The sequence below is a fragment of the Pseudopodoces humilis genome, chromosome 1, assembly GCF_049639895.1.
Source record: "Pseudopodoces humilis isolate 2021_Gansu_Grassland_sample_001 chromosome 1, ASM4963989v1, whole genome shotgun sequence".
Lineage (NCBI taxonomy): Eukaryota > Metazoa > Chordata > Aves > Passeriformes > Paridae > Pseudopodoces > Pseudopodoces humilis.
Window position 1 is genome coordinate 91,052,503 of NC_142200.1, and position 17,929 is coordinate 91,070,431.

The following is a 17,929-nucleotide window of genomic DNA, read 5'->3' on the forward strand; positions in this document are numbered from 1 at the left end:
GGCTGGAGCTGTTGATGGCAACAAGAGGCTGTTGCCATCATTGGAATCTGGTGCTGGCCAGTTTACCTTGCAGATTAAATAATGCTCAGGGGACAGAGTGTATGAACCTTGCAAATCCGCATAGGGAAGCAGAGTCAGACTCTGCATCAGGTCTGATCCTCAGTTTTCCCTAGTGGGGAGTGGCCCTACAGGCCTCCCTTGGGGCAGGGTACCTCTCTTTGGCATCATTGGCACCATGCTTGGGCTGGGACCCTGGGCCCCTCTGTTCTTTGTGCTGCCTGCTGCCACATTGAAAGGGATGCCTGGGAGAGCACCACTGGCATCCAGCCGGTCCTCGGGCACCCTCCTACCTTGCTGGGGGGGAGGCTGATAACAGACTTGTGCTCCCAGCAGAGGTCATGTGGGTCTGTGAGTGGCTTTTGAGTGGGATTGGTGGTGTGTCTGTGTGTTTTACTGCTGCAGAAACCAGGTCTGTGACACCGTAAATCCTAAGAAAAGTCCCTGCTGTTAGACCTCTGGGAATTTTCTCCTGGGAAATCTTGCTGTAATGAAAGCCGAGCTGAAGGGCTTGGTTACGTCCTAGGCAATGGCCAGTTTCCAGAGGGGTTTGATGCCAAGGTTCAGATGTTTTTCTTTTCCTTGAAAAACACAGCCCTGACTAGCTTAGGCTAGTTACAAGATGTGAACTTACAGAAACAGGATATGCCAGCAGGGATGACAGCATGAATGTCCCCTTCTCTCTCGTGTGATTAGAAAGAGATGCAGCTGCCAGCTCAGGTGCCTGAACCCAGAGCAGGACTGAAACAAAGGAGAAGCCCAGATGAGTTCTTGTTTTCCTTCTAAATAACTTGGTAAGTACTTGACAAAACCTCTGTTAGTCTCAATGGTGAAATGTAAAACCTTCCTGTCCCCTTGAGTCCCCAGTCACATCTGAACAAGGATATGTGACCTTCTGAACAGAGCTGACAGGCTAATTGGGAGCTGCCTTGACCTTCACCCTGCTGCTCTTTGCCAATGCCCATCTTTTTCCCCCCTGAGCTGGGAGTGTGGAGAGCCTTGCTTTACAGCCCAGAGGAAGACTGGAGTGTCAGTGTTGATTAAGAGGGTCAGAGCATTCTTCCTTGGCAGAAGTCTTGAGGGCCAGTGTAGCTCCAAGCCCAAAATCACCCAGTCTTTAAGCTAAAGAAAACTTTTTGGATGTGCATTATATTTGCTAGAGGATTTTTTTGCTTTCCCTTGTTCAGTGACCAAAATTGATGTGCTTTTTCTACATCAGCTAAATATGACATAATGACCAAAGCTGAAAGTTAGTTATTCCACAGAGGAGAAAAGGCTGATAGAGAACTCAGTTGTCTATGAAGTCAGATGGTACCTCCCATGTACAAGGTTACTGAACTCATTAGCAGTCAAACACTAGAAGTCTGCCTCTTTATTCAAAACCCCCATTTCCCATCACTTGTTCCCTAGCTCAAAGACCCCATCCTCTAACTCTCCTATGAGCAGTGCACAGTGGCACACTCATGAAGGTCCTTTCTCCTTTTCCACCTGGATCAGCTTCTCTCCAATTCCTTCTGTCATCCTGGCTCTCTGAAACAAAGCCCAGCCCTATCATTTTTAACTGAGAGACCTTTGGTTTCTAAGGCACCTTATTTGCCTTGTTTTAGGAGAGTAGGATGCTCAGCTTTCCATTTCAGTCATCTGTCTGCAGGGAGCTAGAATTAGCACTTTGCACAAAAATGAAAGGATTGTATCAGCTATGATAGTGATGAGTCAACTCTCAGTTGTTATCTTAGCTGTTAGTTGAACAAGGTGAACAGCTCTGGTTGCAGACATTGTGTGTGCATGTTTGGATATATGGTTTGTTTTTAGCCTTCTTTTTTCGAGTGGGAAGGAGGTCTGTAATGCCAGCACACAGCTATGACTCTTAGAGAACATAACTCTTGCAGTTGTGTACCCTCTGGCTTTTCAGGTGCAACATCACTGCCCTCTCCTAAGCTGAGCTCCCCCTTCTTTCTAATAGGGAGTAGAACAAGACTTAAAGAGACTGGAGTAAATTTCAATATCCGTGACTTTTCTCCAGCACTGTTGTCAGGACAGGGATTGCATCCTCTGCTCTGCTCCACAGAGCTTCCCACTCTCCTGAGCCTGAGGACTGCTGACAGCATGCAGGGAAGCAGGATGAGCAGGCAGGGAAACCAGAACAAGACAGTGCTGAGGACACCTATGAATGCTCCAGGAGACTTGAATCTTTGACTCATTGTTGCCCTTTAAATGTGACCTGGTGCACAAGTGAGTAGCAACCCAAGGAAATGAGCCACAAAAAAGCTTTGGAGAGAGCAGGATATCCCTTTATCTAGCGCTGGCATATAATAAGTTCCTCTCTGAAGCTTTCCTTTATGTATTTCTTCCCTGTACCTGAGGTGCAAATGAAAGGCAAACAATATGGGTCAGGTGTGATGGTCTTGGGTAATGAACAGCTGGGAATAATTACCTGCTACCAGGAGGAAGGATGATGGATGGAGGCGAGGAGCAGCTGTGTGGCATCTTCAGCTGGCTGCTGTGACAGGAGGGGAATCAGAAATGCCCAGAGAAATTGCTTTGAGGGGCTGTGGGGCAGAGGCAGAACATTAGTGCTAGAAACAGGCTATGGCACCCTGCTGGGGAAACACTTTCAGGGACATTTTTTATTGTGAGACCCTTATGCTTCCTTCCGGAAAATTTAATATTAGCCTTGGCTTCCATCAAGACATGTATTTCCCTAATGGGCTGTGGGAAGCTGCTGCTCCATTCTTTTTAGCCTGGAATTGCGAGCTGAGGTGTTTCACTGCCTTTCCATGTAATGTGAAGCAGGAGCAGAAAATGTCGAGGAGGAAGGGGCAGCAGGCTGAGGTCAGCCTGAGAGTTCACATGGGAACAAATGTCCTTCTAAAGCTCTGGGATGCTGTGCCTGAGGAGGGAGGAACGAGTGGAGCCAGAGAGCCCCAGCTTTGTGGGATAGCAGAGCCAAACTTGCATGTCAGGGCCTGAGTTATATGGCTGGGACAGCTCCTCTAGACACCAGCTTCTCCCCATGGCTATTTCCTACAGCTGGGGCTGGGAGATTGCTGTCACCAAAATGCATGAGAATCTCCAACATAGCCAGGAGGCCAGTGAAGAGCCCAGGAAACTGTTCCCCTTAAATAGTTAAACGGCTGCCTCTCGACAAGCACAATGTCACATTGAATTTGAAACAGGGAACTTTTTATATTTTCCCCCCTGATTGTGCTGGCACCTGGCAGATGCCTGTTTACCACAGGCATCCATACACACAGCAATCAAAGGAAATCAGAGGCACGGATTAGCAACAGCTGCAAGTCATTAGTGGCAGCCATGGGAAAGCACAGCTCTGCACCCCGCTTCGAAATAACCAACGTGAGTATTCCAGAGCACAGGGGTTACCGCGGGGCACTCTGCGGGCACCAGGGACAGCAAACAATTGCCTCACTTGTCTCTGGAGATGGCTTCGTCCCTCTCCCCAAGGCAGCAGTGTGTTATCGATGAATCAATCACACTTTTATTGGCCCATGGAACATTAACTCTTTGGGAGGCTGACTTTCACCGACTGGGAGTTGTCAGAACTGGAGGATGGGGTCTCTACCTGTGCAAAATTTCTAGTTATTCTTTGTTTTCTTTGGGCTGACTGCTGGCATCTTTGGCAGTGTCTCAACACAAGTAAGGACTTGGGATCTCCTAGAGTTAACGCTCATTTTGCAGGAAGTTTTATTAGAGTGAATGTAAAGCAAAAGCTGACCAAAAACCTTATTTGTGTATCTGATTTCTTTATTCAATTCATTTTTGACCAGAATAGAGTCCAAATTTTATTTAAAAACTTAATGTTGATTGAAATTTCCATTGCAGATTTAGGCAGCTTGGGTTTCTATTTTGATCAGTCCCCGGAAAAAGCTGATTTTACTTCAAAGCATCTCTGACTCTTGGAGGAGCAGGAAGCTGGTGCCCTATTAATAGAGAGCAGAAACCAGTATCGCTGAGGCGTGGCTGATTCCCCAGCAGCCCTGACATATCTGGCTGTATCTGCCCTCCTTTCTCTCTGGCTCAGCACAGCTTTCACAGGTGCAGTACCCAAGCTGTGTGTGTGGTCTTTGTGGTCCACAAGAAGGGCCTGCCTGCCTTGCTCCTGCCAGATGGGAGCCCCATCCCTGCCTTGCGCTTGACCATTGCCACAAGGAGGTGGAAGCATGTGAAGGAGCTGACAGCAAGAAGATGCACAAATGATGATATCCAGTACTTCAAAATACCCCTTGAGCTTCTGCTTGTACTGGAGGAGGGGAATAGGAGGAAAAGGAATGGAATCAAGGAAAGTAGTCACAGAGACTAGAAAAATGGAAAGCTGGGGTGACAGAAAAAGACCTTTCTGGAAAGGCCATGGTCAGCCTGACCCCTGTAGCCCCTGGGTCTCTTTCCAGCCCCCAAACTTTCAGTCACTTTCAGCTTCCCACCTGCATCTCCCAACACAGACCTTGTTTCTTGTCTTCCATCCCAAACCTCACTAATTACCAAGGTTTGGTCAGACCCAGCTTTCTCCAAATACCTTCCTCATATGTTCTCTCTGCTCTTACTGGAAAAGTTGTATTTGGTTTCCCCACGAATAACATCATTTATGTGGAGGCAAAAATGAGATTTAGCCTTGTCTTCCAAGGCCTCTTAAGATAGCTCTGCTAACAGTAAGGGACATGGAAACAACATTAAAGGTAACAAAGGGAAGCATAATTTTAAAGTAAAAGAAAACTGAATGGTCTCAAAAGACAAAGCATTGCAAATACATCTTCTAGTGCAAAGGTGAAACCAAGAAGAAAAGAGGGTGAAGGTATGTTAGTTCCAGCACCCTCTCAGTCCTGCAGCTGTTTCCATTTGAAAATTATTTTAGTATCACAAAAGTCTGCAGAGAGCAAGACAGGTATTTGTAATTGTTCATTGCTACTAGCTGCAGAAAGTGGGGTGGCTTTCTGTGCAGTGCCTGAGGGAAGTACACCAACTTTGGGGAAAGTCCTAGGTAAGTGCTTGTTTTTAAAGGATTTACTGATTTTTCTCTTAAGTTTGTGAAATGTTGAAAGAATGCTTTCCTCCTTCATACTTTTGCTAAAGTGGTGAGTGAAGGAAGATACATGTTTCTGAAGAACTATTTCTAGTTTTTTTTTTTCAGTAGGAGACACTGTTTTCTGCATGTTTTTCTGTCCTATCCTCAACTTAAGAGCAGGTGTTTTACTTGCTGAGTTACAAGTCCCGCTGGATTTTGTTTTAGTACTTTCAAGAAAGACTGTGGTTCCTTCTTGTGCTTCAGCTCAATGTAGTCTCACTGGCTGGTGTTCAAAGTACAGTGCACTGTGCTCACTTGTGATGCTCAGGTGTTCTGGGCTCTTTAATTTTGAAATTCATTCTGCAGTTCCTTCTGTTCCAGCTAGATGTGCTAATCCAGACATTTGCTTGTTAATGTTCTGCAAATGGTGGATGATAACTTGTACCTGCACTGTGAAAGGGACCTTTTTGTCAAAACTGGCAAATATTAATATAAATATTATGCCTTCAGAGAAATTAACTTCCTATCTTCTTGATATTCCTTTTTTATTTTTTTTCTACCTATAACTGTCAAGTTCGTGTTGAAAGGACCATAGTCTATCTCTGAACTCTGAGTAGAATCAGGGCTGAGGTGCAAAGAAAATCGGGGGGAAGGTCAGCAAAATGATGAGGGTGTTCAAAAATCTGTTTATGAAGTGAATCTAAAGAGATTCATGCATTTCAGTGAATCAGAAACAGACTGAGGGATAATGTGATCATTTCATATAAGTACCTATATTTGGAAGACATAGACACATTTTCCAGAACTATTTTTCTGTGAAAGAGCTGCTGTCTAGTCCCTGCCAGTTCCCTGAATTTAATCTTGGTAAGAGAGATAGTGTTGCAGGTATTTGAGTAGTACAAATTAGAGGAGCAGCTTAGCAGTGGAGAGCTTCACTTGAGGCTTTAAAAGGAAAAAAAAAAATTTTCTTTTGTTTGGTCTATTTTTTTAGCAATAAGATTGTGTGAACTCAGCAACTACTTCTTGGTACAAGGATCCCTTCATTCATCCCTGTCTTTCAGGATACTCAGGAAAGAGGGGTTTCTTTTCATGGGGTAGAGTGCTGTGATTCCTGTTGGGCCACAGCCTGCAGAATGGATGTTGAACTTTATTCTTGCTTGCTAGTAAGGGGTTTTCTGAGCTTGGGGAATTTGTTCCCCTGGTTTTTTTTAGCTCTTATTTTTCTCTGAAATATCATGGTCAGCAGAGCTCTGGATAGGGGATCTAAACCCCTGTGGATGGGACTGGTTACATAATCCGAAGTCATAATCATGAGTGAGGTCAAATGATGAAGACCTTAAGGCTTTGTTTGATTTCCTTTGCAATATAGGACACAAATTGCCTTTTCCAGATGCCTCAACAATTGAATTTCCAGGCATCACAGAGCTGTGGGGGTCTAATAGTGTCACCAGCTCTTCTAACTCTTTCTGATACACAGGCAGTGGTTACTCAAGTAGGCTCTTGAGTAAACCTTTCAAAAGTTTAAAACCTGGGCTTGTGGGCAGTGTGCAACACCATGCCAAAGGTAGGAAAAAGTTGTTTATCAGACAGTGTCACATAGGAAATATGAATCCTATGATCAAGGCCTTAATGTGTTAGATTATTCACAAACACAAAGAGAGGAAATTAGGGATAGATCATAGGAAGAAATTCTTTACTATGAGAGTGATTAGTTATTGGAACAGGTTGCCCAGGAAGGTTATGAATGCCCCATCCCTGGCAATGTCCAATGCCATGTTAAATAAAGCCTTGCACAGCCTGGCCTAGTGGGAGGTGTCCCTGTCCATGGCAGGAAAGTTGGGACTAAATGATCCTTAAGGTCCCCTTCCAACCCTTAATGATCTATGATTCCATGTTTAAGTAACAGAGTTTGGTACTAACTTCCACAATGAGCGGCAGCACGTACTGCTGGCAGTTTGCTTGTACTTGGAAAAACAGAGATCTCCTGTAGGTTATGTATGTATCATAGCTGCAGAGCCTACAGAGAGATGGGGTGGTGAACATTGAAAGATGAAGCTTAGTCTCCTTTCTGTAATTAATGACTTCTATGCTAGATCAAAGTCAGTGTTTTCAGCTTTTTGAGTGTGCACAAGCAAGTAGGTGAAATGTATGTTTGGGGAGCCTCAGAAGGAAACAGATCTGGATTTGTACTGAGCGTTTTTGTCAGTTCATCATTAAAAACTAAAAGCAAAACTTTATTGTTATAATTCTGACTCTTCACCCCAGCAGCCAGGGAAAAGGATGTATGATGTATTGGTCATTTTATTTCAAAACTGCCTGAAGTTCCTGATTAGAGCTTGTTAGCTGTCTTCAACTACTTTTCTTGTGTGAGGTCTGTTGCAGACAGGTCACTGACTTGTATCTCAAAAAGTTCTTGACAGGGAGCGGTGGTCCTCACTCAGCCCTCTCTAGCGTGGGGAGTCAAGCTGTGCTTGGTCAGTCTCCTTGCTCCAGGGACTGCAGAGAAAACTTGTGTTTCTGAGTATAGCTGCTGTGAATAATGTCAAAGCTGGATGGCTGGAATTGCTCTAGGAGGATGCTATGAATACCTGTCTTTATGTAGCACTGGCATCTCTGTTCAGGAGGGCCTTGAATGGAGCATCTATACTGACTTAACTGCTTTACACATCTGTTGGAGGCTGTATGTGTGTACCCTTTCAGGTCAAGAAAAATGATTTAGTAGAAACTTTGCTGTTAAAATTACTTGCTGCTCAGGATTAAAAACCATAACGATTCCATTTTCCACTCCTGACAAGGATCTCTACATCTCCACGAGCACAAATACTCAGGAAGACTATCTCATTCTTTCCAGAGAGCTGTAGTGTCTTTGACAAATCGCAGGGTTTTTTCCTTTAAATAAAGCCCTGGGGTGCTTTGCAAGATGCTCTCGGTTCTGATTCACCATCTGAGTGTATTTGTACGTGCAGGGGGAATGAGGCAGTGTTGCACGTAGCCCTAGAGGCCTCATTAAATTGTGATGTGTGGTGTCACATTTCAAACTCACAGTTCTTGCTGTCCCTAGATTAAAACTTGATGCAAATGATGAGTAACAATGGTCCAGAAGCTGTCTTGACAAAAAAAAAAAAAAAAAGTGCAAAACAATGTATAAAATGATCTGAAATACCCACTTGTTTTATGTCCTTGGGTTCTCAATTGCTCAACTCCAAGACCATTGTATTTGAGTTGTAGGAGGTGTGACATGCCCTTTACTCCCCCTCCAAAACACAGAGCATTAGAACCAAGTAAGCACTTTGGAAAATGCTCTTCATGACTAATGTGCGACTGGCTGGGATATGTTTGGTCATGTCTTTACACTCTCATTTGTGTTTCCTCAGGAAATCTATCAATGCTGTGTTGATGAAGGTCAGCATCTGTTTGTACTCATTTAACTAAAAGAAATGTATCGAGAAGGTCAGCAACTCTCTTAGACCTGAGAGAATAATTAGCAATAAATTATTCTACTACACAATTGTATTTTTTTTCCCTATTTGTTAATTATCTTCAGCCAACTTATAAAATGTGTCAGCACTAAAAGAATTATTCACAAATAGTTACTTGACAAATAGTTTGAAAGGGTGCTGGCAGGTGCTATGGAGGTGGCATGTTCCCTGCCTGGAGGAAAGCCAACAGGGTCACACCGTGGTGGAGAGTGGGCAGGACACATGGTATTGGGCTAACCTTGGTGTGTAGAAGAGGTTCCTCTTGGCCACACACAGTTTCTGTTCCTTTTAGCTCCAAGGTGCCCTCCTGATACCCCCAAAAATCCCCAGGTATGTAGCAGCAGACTAGTTGTGAGGTTTTAGAGAATGCAAGCTGCCATTTGTTTGCTCAGAAGAAAAAACTTTAATTGGGGTGTGTTAATATCAAGCTCACCAAACTGAAACAAATTATCCCTGAGACAGGAAGAAGTTGGTGTTATTTCAGAGAGGTGACAGTACCATGAAATAGCTTCAAATGGTGACTCAGCCAGGTTGTGGCTTCTTTTTTTTTCCTTTTATTTTTGTTTTTGGCAAATGTGTTCTTTATGTACTTCTGCCTCTTTTGTGCTGAGCCTAAAAATATGCATGAAAAAAGATGGAAGAACAACATGCTGATGATGTTTTGGTGGATATCTGTCTGTAGAAGTCTGAGCTGAGATGTTGGATTTGCACCACGAAGCGCTAAATTCTCTCCTTTGCTTGTCAGCAATTATTCTCATGAAAGAGAACTATCGGAAGAATCTGTCCACATCAAATTCAGGTCCAACTCTCTTCTTGTGTGAAGCACTAATATAAACCAGGATTACTGATCATTGCTGATCTGCACAGTCAGTATACTACTTTTAAATTATGAGAAGCAAGCTGTTCTTGCAGTTATTTAATAGGTTTAGGTGATGCAATTTCTGCCTTGACAATATCTCAGAGGGGAAAATAAGTCTATAACGAAACACTACTTCAATCAGAATTTGTTATTGTGCAATGGGACTTATGGGGAACATCTTAGTGGAGTCTGCCTGACTGTTTTAAAGCTCAGGATTTTGTGTGTACTGGATACAGTAACTTGTTGACTTTTGCTGTCCTTGTGTGTGTCCTTTCCCTAGGAGTATCTAAAAGTGTTGACCCAAAGGCCACTTTCTATAGTGGTAAAAGATAAGCCTGTCCCTATCTAGATTAATCTTTAAACTTCAGGGGCATAACTCAAGGAGGACAAAGATGTAATGTTAATGAAATGAGCTCAAGTACTGGCAATCAAGTTAATTCCTCAGGATATGTTTGATTGAGTATTACGCTGGCTAGTAAATAACCCTCCACCTGCACTGATTTCTTTTGAAATTTGTTTGCGTAGTTCATGCTTAAGTGGATTTAAGATATCTTCAGAATAATCTTGACATGAAGAGGCTGCCAGAGGACAAGAACAGTCTTTCCTCGTTGGTTTACTCATTCCACAGCTTGGAGAATCACAGCTAATTGGTACTGTTTCCATTTAATTACACATAATTTTTCTGTTTTGCTACCCAGTGAGCCAGGAGAGGAAAACAATACTCTGTCTACATGCAAATCTTCCAATCAACAATTTAAAACCTTTATGCTCCCAAATTTGTTCTCTTTATTTTAAAATGAAAATGTATGTGCTTGGGCAGGTTCTTACAAGTTTTCATTGACTGGGGTTACTGTCACTGACGTTCAGATCTGTAATTTAGTGCAAGAAGCTTCCCCCTCCCTTTCCCTGCACGCTGGGGCTCAGGGTCCACATTTAGGCCTGATGTCAGTGTTCCCAGTTCCCATCCTTTTGGGATGAGGTGCCCCACAAAGAATAGATGTTCTGGTCCATGGGCTTCTTGTGCTTAGAAGGGAACTCCTTTCCCTGTTGTCATGTCCCACGTTCAACCCCGTGCAGGAGTGGCTGTACCTGTGTTTTGGAGAATGCTCTGGTGCAGCTACCCGGAATGTTGCGTTGATTGCACTGGCTTGATGAAAGGTGCTGAGGCAAAGAGTAAATATAGGGACATGGTGGGGAAGTTAGAGGCTTCAGAGGAGAGTTTTTAGAATTGATACTCCAAGGTAGAAGCCAACGGGAGGTTCCTGTGGACTTGGATGGAGCTCTTGGGTGAAGAAGAATTTTTGCATGGGTGAGGGGAATGTTGCTGGAGCCAGGCAGAAAAGATATGTGTGTGTGTCCAGTCCCTCTTGGCAGTAGAGTCTGCAGAGGCCTATCCAAAGCTTTTGGAAAGAAAATTGGAAATGCTGTAGGGAGGAGGAAAGGGGGAAGGCTAGAAAGTATTTTTAGTAGAGAACTGCCCATGTTTCCATGAATGATGGCAAAGCCTTCCTGCTCTAGTTTGGAAAAGTAAATATTGGCTGTGGGAACAGTGCTCCAAATGCACTGAATCTGCTTTCCTAATGTTGGTGGTCTCAACCCTGTGGACCTGAGGCTTATGTTTGGTTAATCTGGATGCTTCAGCATATAGGAAGGCTAACTTTTGCCTTGCCATGCCTTTTTCTTTAACCAGACACCAGGTATGCTCCCTGAGCAAAACCAGGCAATCTGTGTCCCAAGCAAGCCTTACTGACTTGTACTGAAACTTTATGGTGAAGATCTGAAAGCTGATCTTACAATGTGCAAAAATATGGAGGTCTTTAAAGAAACCATTGTCTAACGTCAGCTGTGCTTTTTCTTTTTCATGAGAATGTTTTTCAGCACAAGAGGAGTATTGAGTCCAGTTGTTTGGATGAAGGATGGGGTCTCCTGGCACTTTGTCAGAGAGGTGGGAAGTCACCAGGTGCTGTGGGCCAGCTTCTCTCAGTGGGGTCGTACTGTGTGGGACCTCCTCAACTCCCATGCCCAGGACACCCTTTTGCCCTGGAGACTGTGGCATCTCTCATATCTTTTTTTTTTTCCCTTCTGCTTCTGTTTTAAATTCTTGCAAACCCATCTGTTTGTACCAGGGCTGGTGACTAATGCAATAACTCTTATTAGGTCAAAATAGCTGAAATCATACGGCAATTACAAATGCACGCTCACATGCACACAGAAGGGTTGTTCCCCCTGCGCCCCCCTTTTCCCATCTCTGGAACAAAACATTCCCTCACTGTTCTGAGGGCTGGAGCAGCTGCCCAGCTGGCAGGAGCAGAGATGTTAATGCTGTCAGTGAAAGGATGAGTCACTTTGCAAAAGTTATTTAGGAGGGTCACCCTTCTTGTCCCCTTTCCCCTCCAGCCACCGATCCTTTTTGGGTTCATCAGATGCTGGAGGTCTGCACTGGCTGCTGCCCGCAGAGAGCACAATGAAGGCTTGTCAGGGCAAGAAGGCTCCTGATGAGAGTTATAAAAATGAGTAGTCCCGTGTTTGACTGATCTGTCAGTCTCCTGAAAAAAGCTTCTGCCTGTCTTGGAAGCACGTGATACCAGCTCCGAGGCTGCCTTTTTCTTTATTTCTGTGTGTGCTGGTTTTAAAATTTTTATTCTTTTAAAATTTTTTAAAAAGTTAATCAGAAGGGAATTCCCAGTGTGTGAGAGGAAATGAGAAAGAAAAGATGTAAGGAGAAATGAAAACTGTAATACAACTTTCTTTTTGTTCTTATTTTTTTGGAAATAGGTTGCTAAAAATCTGCTTTCTTCCTAGGAAAAAACAATCCCTTTAAATATTTTGGAGGATGCAGAGCTCTTCTAAGACCTGTCTCTAGATGAGACCCCTTTTCATTACCTCAATCTTATCCTCTACCCATAAAATTGTGACTGATGTTTGCTGCCTCTCCAAACTCCTGTGGGACCATGGTGCCCCAGGAGCCAAATCTAGCGCACAAGCACTACTTTCTCCCTCAGTGAGAGCTTAGAAATGTGTTCCCAAGTCAGCACCAGGTTGGTCATAGGGCAAACTTGGCTTGTTTACTTTCTCAGCTGGGAAAAGCTCTGACTTTTGTAAAGATAGCATTTGAAAGAAAGCTGGAGGCCAGCTGTGGTGAAGGCTGGTATTGGTGTGGTTATTGTAGTTTTGTTTATTAGATATATTCTCAAAAAGATAAAATAAAGGTCTGTTTATCCTGACCATTTTCTGTGTTTTCAATTCTCCCTCTTGGCCTGAAATTGCTGAGTGGCTACCATGGCTATGCCCATGCACTCCCAGTGATGGAGAGCAAACCCTGCAGTTCCCCTCCCACTGAGCATGGCCCTCAGGCACAGAGTTGTGCCCAACAGGTGTGGTGTCCCCTGCATGGCCTAAACCCTCTTAGGTGAGGATGCCACCCTGCAGAGTTCTGGTTACCAATGCTAAAACTGAGCTGTTGCTGGGGTCATGCTGATGAGGGGGGACTGGAAGTTGTTCTGGCCTCTTCTGTGATTTTTCAATGTGTAAAGTGACCATGTGCATGAGATGCATGGATCATCTTCTGTGTCCTCCTCCTTGGGTCTGTGAGAGGCTGCTGAGAGCTTTCTATCACTTCTTAAAGTCAGTAGTTTCTCCGTCTTCTAATGTGTGTCAGCAAGTCTGCTAGAATTCGCCTTGACTGCTAGGAGGGTTCAGCTTTCTTGATTCCTTGATCCTCATTTCCAGTCATTGGTTTGGAAATTATAGGAATATTTCCTGTCATTGCTTTGGAAATTATAGGAATATTTTTTAAATTTAGTAGAGGGAGAAAGAAGAAAAAAAGACAGAATTTTTTTTGAGAAGAGTCAGGCATCCCTGCTGACAATAGTTCTGGCTGGATAGAGGAATAAAATTCTAAATCAAATCTTTTGTTGCTTTTAACACTTAAAATGTTTTGACACTTCTCATCATTCCTTTAGAAATGTTTCTCATCACTTCTTAAGTGATCTGCTCATGACAGACAGGCATGCAGTCCCTTTCAGGCTGTGCCACAAACGGAGAAGCGCTGGCTCACAGTGCTGATGTGGCAGAGACTTCCACTGATAGCCAGTTGCATGTTCCCTTCTGAGCACCCTATACCCTTGCTGGAACAGCTAAATCGAGCTGGTTAATCCCGCAATTAGGTTATTTTATTTTTTTTCTTCTGGATGATCTGATGCTGCTATAAGAAAAAAAGTTATTCCTTATTTCTAAAAGCCAGAAAAGTGTGCATGTGTGCCCATGTGTACACGTTTTCCCTCTTTTCCTCCCTCTGTGAAGCTTTCCCCTGGGGTACAGAGGTGACTGTTTAATTTGGTAGATAAATTGAAATTCTGGTGTTTGAAAATGGCAGGCAACCTAGTTAAGCAAACTTGCAAACGTAAGTGGGAAAGAAGGGTCTCCTGATGAAATTAAATTAATATCTTTTTAAGATAATATGTTCCCTTCCTTGCTACCTCCCTGGAAAGATACCCGTAAGCTGACCATGAAATAACAAGTGACTAAGTGTGCTGACAGAAGAAATACAAACCCAGAATACTCATCAGTGGCAAACCAGCCTCGTGGCATTGTGTGGATGCCTAATTGGCCCCATGTAAAATACCAAATTAAGCCTGAATATTCAGATTAGAGGACTAAAATAGCTTCTATCAGAAGTTTATTATGTTCTCTGATATTTTTGTCCTATTTTCAACCTTTATAGAGGTGACACATCCCTGCTCAGCGTTACTGGCTGCGTATTGTCAGTCTGGAGTACTGGCGCTCCATCTGTGAGCTCCGGCTAGCAGCAGGTACTGTAAATCATAGAGATTCATGACAAGGCTGTGAAGTTTTCTGAAGGACAAATCCCAGTATCTGTGTAGAAAATTACTGTATCTAGTAACCAGGAGTGGTCTTTGGTTTGTTAAATGCTGCTGAGGTGTGTTTGGTGGTGCTTTAACCATCGTGAATCAAATGCACAGAAGCCAAAAGTGTATTCATGTATGTTCTGCGACTCCCATTTTCCTCATGTGTTCACTTTCACACTCATACATAATTGCCTGCAGAAGAACAGAGCTGATATGGAGTGTTGGTCTGTTCCAAGGTTTCCTTATAGATTTGGGAATGGAGAAGGTAGAGCCACCCAAAAGCTACAGTGTACTGGCTTGGATGGGAAGGACAAAGCATATTGTGTCCAGTACCTAAATAGCCAGTCAGGAAGTCTTCCAGTCTGTGATGACACAGGCTGCTTTGTGGCGATATCAGTCCTTGGAGACTCAGCTTGGCTACTTTGGAAGCAGGTGCAATTTGGATTCAGATGTGCACATTTTGCACAGGTTTTTGGATGGATCTGTTTTTCCCAATATTGTAGTCTTAGGATGTCCTATGGGATGCCCATAGATGAGTGGTCACAGATGGTGGAGACTGATGGTAGGAGCTTTTGCGATTTAGGAGGAAGCTTATGGTGACCAACAGGGTGAAAATGGTTAAGCAAAGGGACCTGCCCAAGAGGATAAGACAGCAGCAGCCCGAAGTGAGTGGCTCTCACTGTAGGATGTGGTGGAAGAGTGCTTAAGGCAGATAAATTCTTGTGAATCAAAGGCAGCAAAGCCCAGTCAATGCAAACTCTACAGTGCTGATGGTCAGAGTGTGTCTTTACATGGTGTGTGTGGGACTGCCAGTGCTGGTTGAGGTGGGAAGAAGGGGTGTGACTGGGAAGGGGGAAGCCTTGGGGGCTCTCTGTACAGCCTCTGCTTGTGCAACCCTGCTCCATCTCCTTGACTTCAGATGGTGTGCAGAAACACCCTTGGACTAATATGGATGTACTCAGCAACCATCTGCAGGGAACTGTGCCTGGAGAAACTGCCCTGGCACATCCCTCGGTACATCCCTGGGACATCTGTGAGTGCCTAGCTTCATCCTCTGTATTTCCAGCTCTTCACATGAATTCTTGAGGGAGACGAGAAATGAAGCTATTCCTAGAAATTCCACTGCAGTTACATGTCTTTTTTCCTTAACTGGCGGACTCGTCCTTTCTTCTTTTTGGTGCCAATGTTAACACGTCTTTTGGCTGTTAAGGGTAGTTTTTAGACTTGTTTAGAAGAATCTCCTCCCTTTTCCCGCTGTGCCACTTGCTGTGCTCTGGGGAAGGGTGCAGGCCCACAGCTGTTGAGTATTTCTCTTTGTAGGCTTTAGAGTCAATACATTTCTGTCCCAGCAAGAACCTGGGATCAGCCCAGAGCAGCACTATGGTGCAGAGAACAGCAAATGCATTGCAAATGGTTTCTGTGCAGTGCCTGTGCTGTATGGGGCACTCTACAGCATCATTTTGGCTGTAGGGCACTTGTTTACAGCTTGGTATAAAGACTGTGCATTAAGCCAGGAGAGAAGGGCATTTATGCGTGTTCTTATGCCTCAAATCTTGCTTGGGCTGCCTTGCCGTTCTATGCAAGACTTCCATACAAAATATGGTTCTGTCCTTGGTGTGCCTGCCTTTGTGCTCTTGAAAACAGGAGAGAGATGTGTCTCCTTTAGGGCTGGCCCTGCTCCAGATTTCCTGGAGCCCCTGATGTGCCCCACAGAGCACCCTTGCTACCACTGAGCAGTGCTGTTAATGTTTCTGGCACCAAAATACAGGTGGTGACTTCTGCTTCTTCCTTCCCCCTCAACCATGAAGGGGGAAGGAAGGGGGAAGGTAAAAAAAAATAAAAATAAATATATATATATATATATATATATATATGTAGGTAAAAACTCAGAAAGTACATGTGTGGAAGGAGAAAATTTCCCAGGTCAGTTTGGGATCAACCTGCTTCCCACCCTGCTGCCTGGGGGACTGTTTTCAGTGGTGATGCCTTTGGCACCATGCCTGACAGCAGCCATTCTCTTCAGTTTGCTGCTCCTAAAACACACTTTGGGCAAACTGTGTTTCTGAGCCTAGTTCACAAGAGTGTCCTCACTTAGGACAGAATTTAATTGCATGCTGGAGTCAAACTGAGATTGAGTGGGATTTGGGTGAAGCTTAAAGAGAGGGAATATACAGTCAAGACCTGGATCTCATTTGCAGGTTGTAACTGCCCTGTTGCATCAACCAAGACCTGCAGCTGAGGCAGGCCTGGTCCCTCTCTAATGTTAGCAGCTGGATACAAGGAGTGAAAGTGGGACTGGCTACCCCTGTTAGGGCAGGAGTTTGGACTTTGTTGACCCTGCACCCTGAGTACATCAGTGATGTGCAGGCAGGAGTGATTATCTCCATCCAGCTGCACAGGTCTGTCTCTGGAGCCCGTCTTAGCTGAGGTGTTATCTCTGGACACACAGATATGATCCTGGAGGGTCTCCAGAGAGAGACCAGAGCTGTGGCTTTTGAGGGGGGTGGATGTAGAGTGGGATGGGAGCCCTGCACAGGACCCGTGTTTGGGTTGCTGCAGGAATGGGCAATACAAAGTAAGCTCTTTTCCTTGTCCTTGTTCCCACAGAGATTTCATTGAGGCTTGGTGCTGTTGACTTAGTTTTCCTACTGCAGCGGGAACTTCAGGTCCCTGGGGACTCTGTGTGTGTGTCAGAAATCAAAGGAAGGGTGTGGGAAATATAGTTTCTCCTGTATGTCCCTGCCTGGGAAGCACTTCCACAAGGCCTGTTTGGCTGTTCTCATCCCAGACCATGAGAAATAAACTGCTTTCTTCCCATCTGAGTAGCTCCAGGCTGTTTAGGATTGACACTAAGGGCAAAGGGTGAGACTCTGGCTTTGCCCATTGCATAGGTGGGCTTTAGTTAGGGTGGCTCATTGCCAAGGACAGGGAGCTTTGAAAGGGTGTTTTCTGGCATCTGGTATCAGAAACGTACTGGGGTCAAAACAAGTAATTTTCTCTTCAGAGGAGTAAGCCCAAGAAGTCTGTCTAGCAAGCTTGTCCACTTCTGTGGGGTTTTGTTCTTAATTTCAACAAGTAAGTTGAAGAAAAGTAAGTGTGGACCTCACAGAACTCTGGTTGGAGAAAGCATGCAATTGCACCGATGAAGCAGTGTTTCCTAAAATAACAGCTTCGGGAACCTCTGCAATCTGTTTCCCTGTCTCATTCCATTTTACAAGAACTGAGGAGTCTTTCAGCATTGTGAGGGAAGGCTGCGAAATAGCAACCAGAACAAGAGTGCCTCAGTCTCTCACACTCTATCTGGGGACCTATTGGGATATTATTAGCAGGGGATGCCAAATACATTCTGTAAATATTTGAGAAGCCCTGTGAAGACACATGCTCTTTTATGAGCCCCTCAGTCGTTAAACCCAGGCAAAATGCAACAGAAGAGCCGGAGCAGTTCACACGTATCACCCTGTTTTGTTCTTGTCTGTGGAAGGAAATGCACTTGGATGCCTCTTGGGTCAAAGGCTGAAAATTCTGTCCCTAATTCTTGGCAGAGAGGGTGTATTTGTAAGTGGAGAATGGACAGCAGGGTTCTTGATCCCCTGGGCTGGCACATGGGGGGTCTCCTGGCACACAACTCATGTGCCGGGATCTGGGAGGT

At 44.4% G+C, this 17,929-nt stretch overlaps 1 protein-coding gene across 1 annotated transcript in view; it reads left to right on the forward strand.

Moving 5' to 3' along the window:
- The first annotated feature begins 704 nt into the window (after positions 1-704).
- Positions 705-17,929, forward strand: part of LOC148185166 (uncharacterized) — a 164,262-nt gene continuing 147,037 nt past the window's right edge. The window contains exon 1 of the mRNA XM_088053667.1: positions 705-851. The gene's annotated coding sequence lies outside the window, so the exon portion shown is untranslated. The remainder of the gene's footprint in view (positions 852-17,929) is intronic.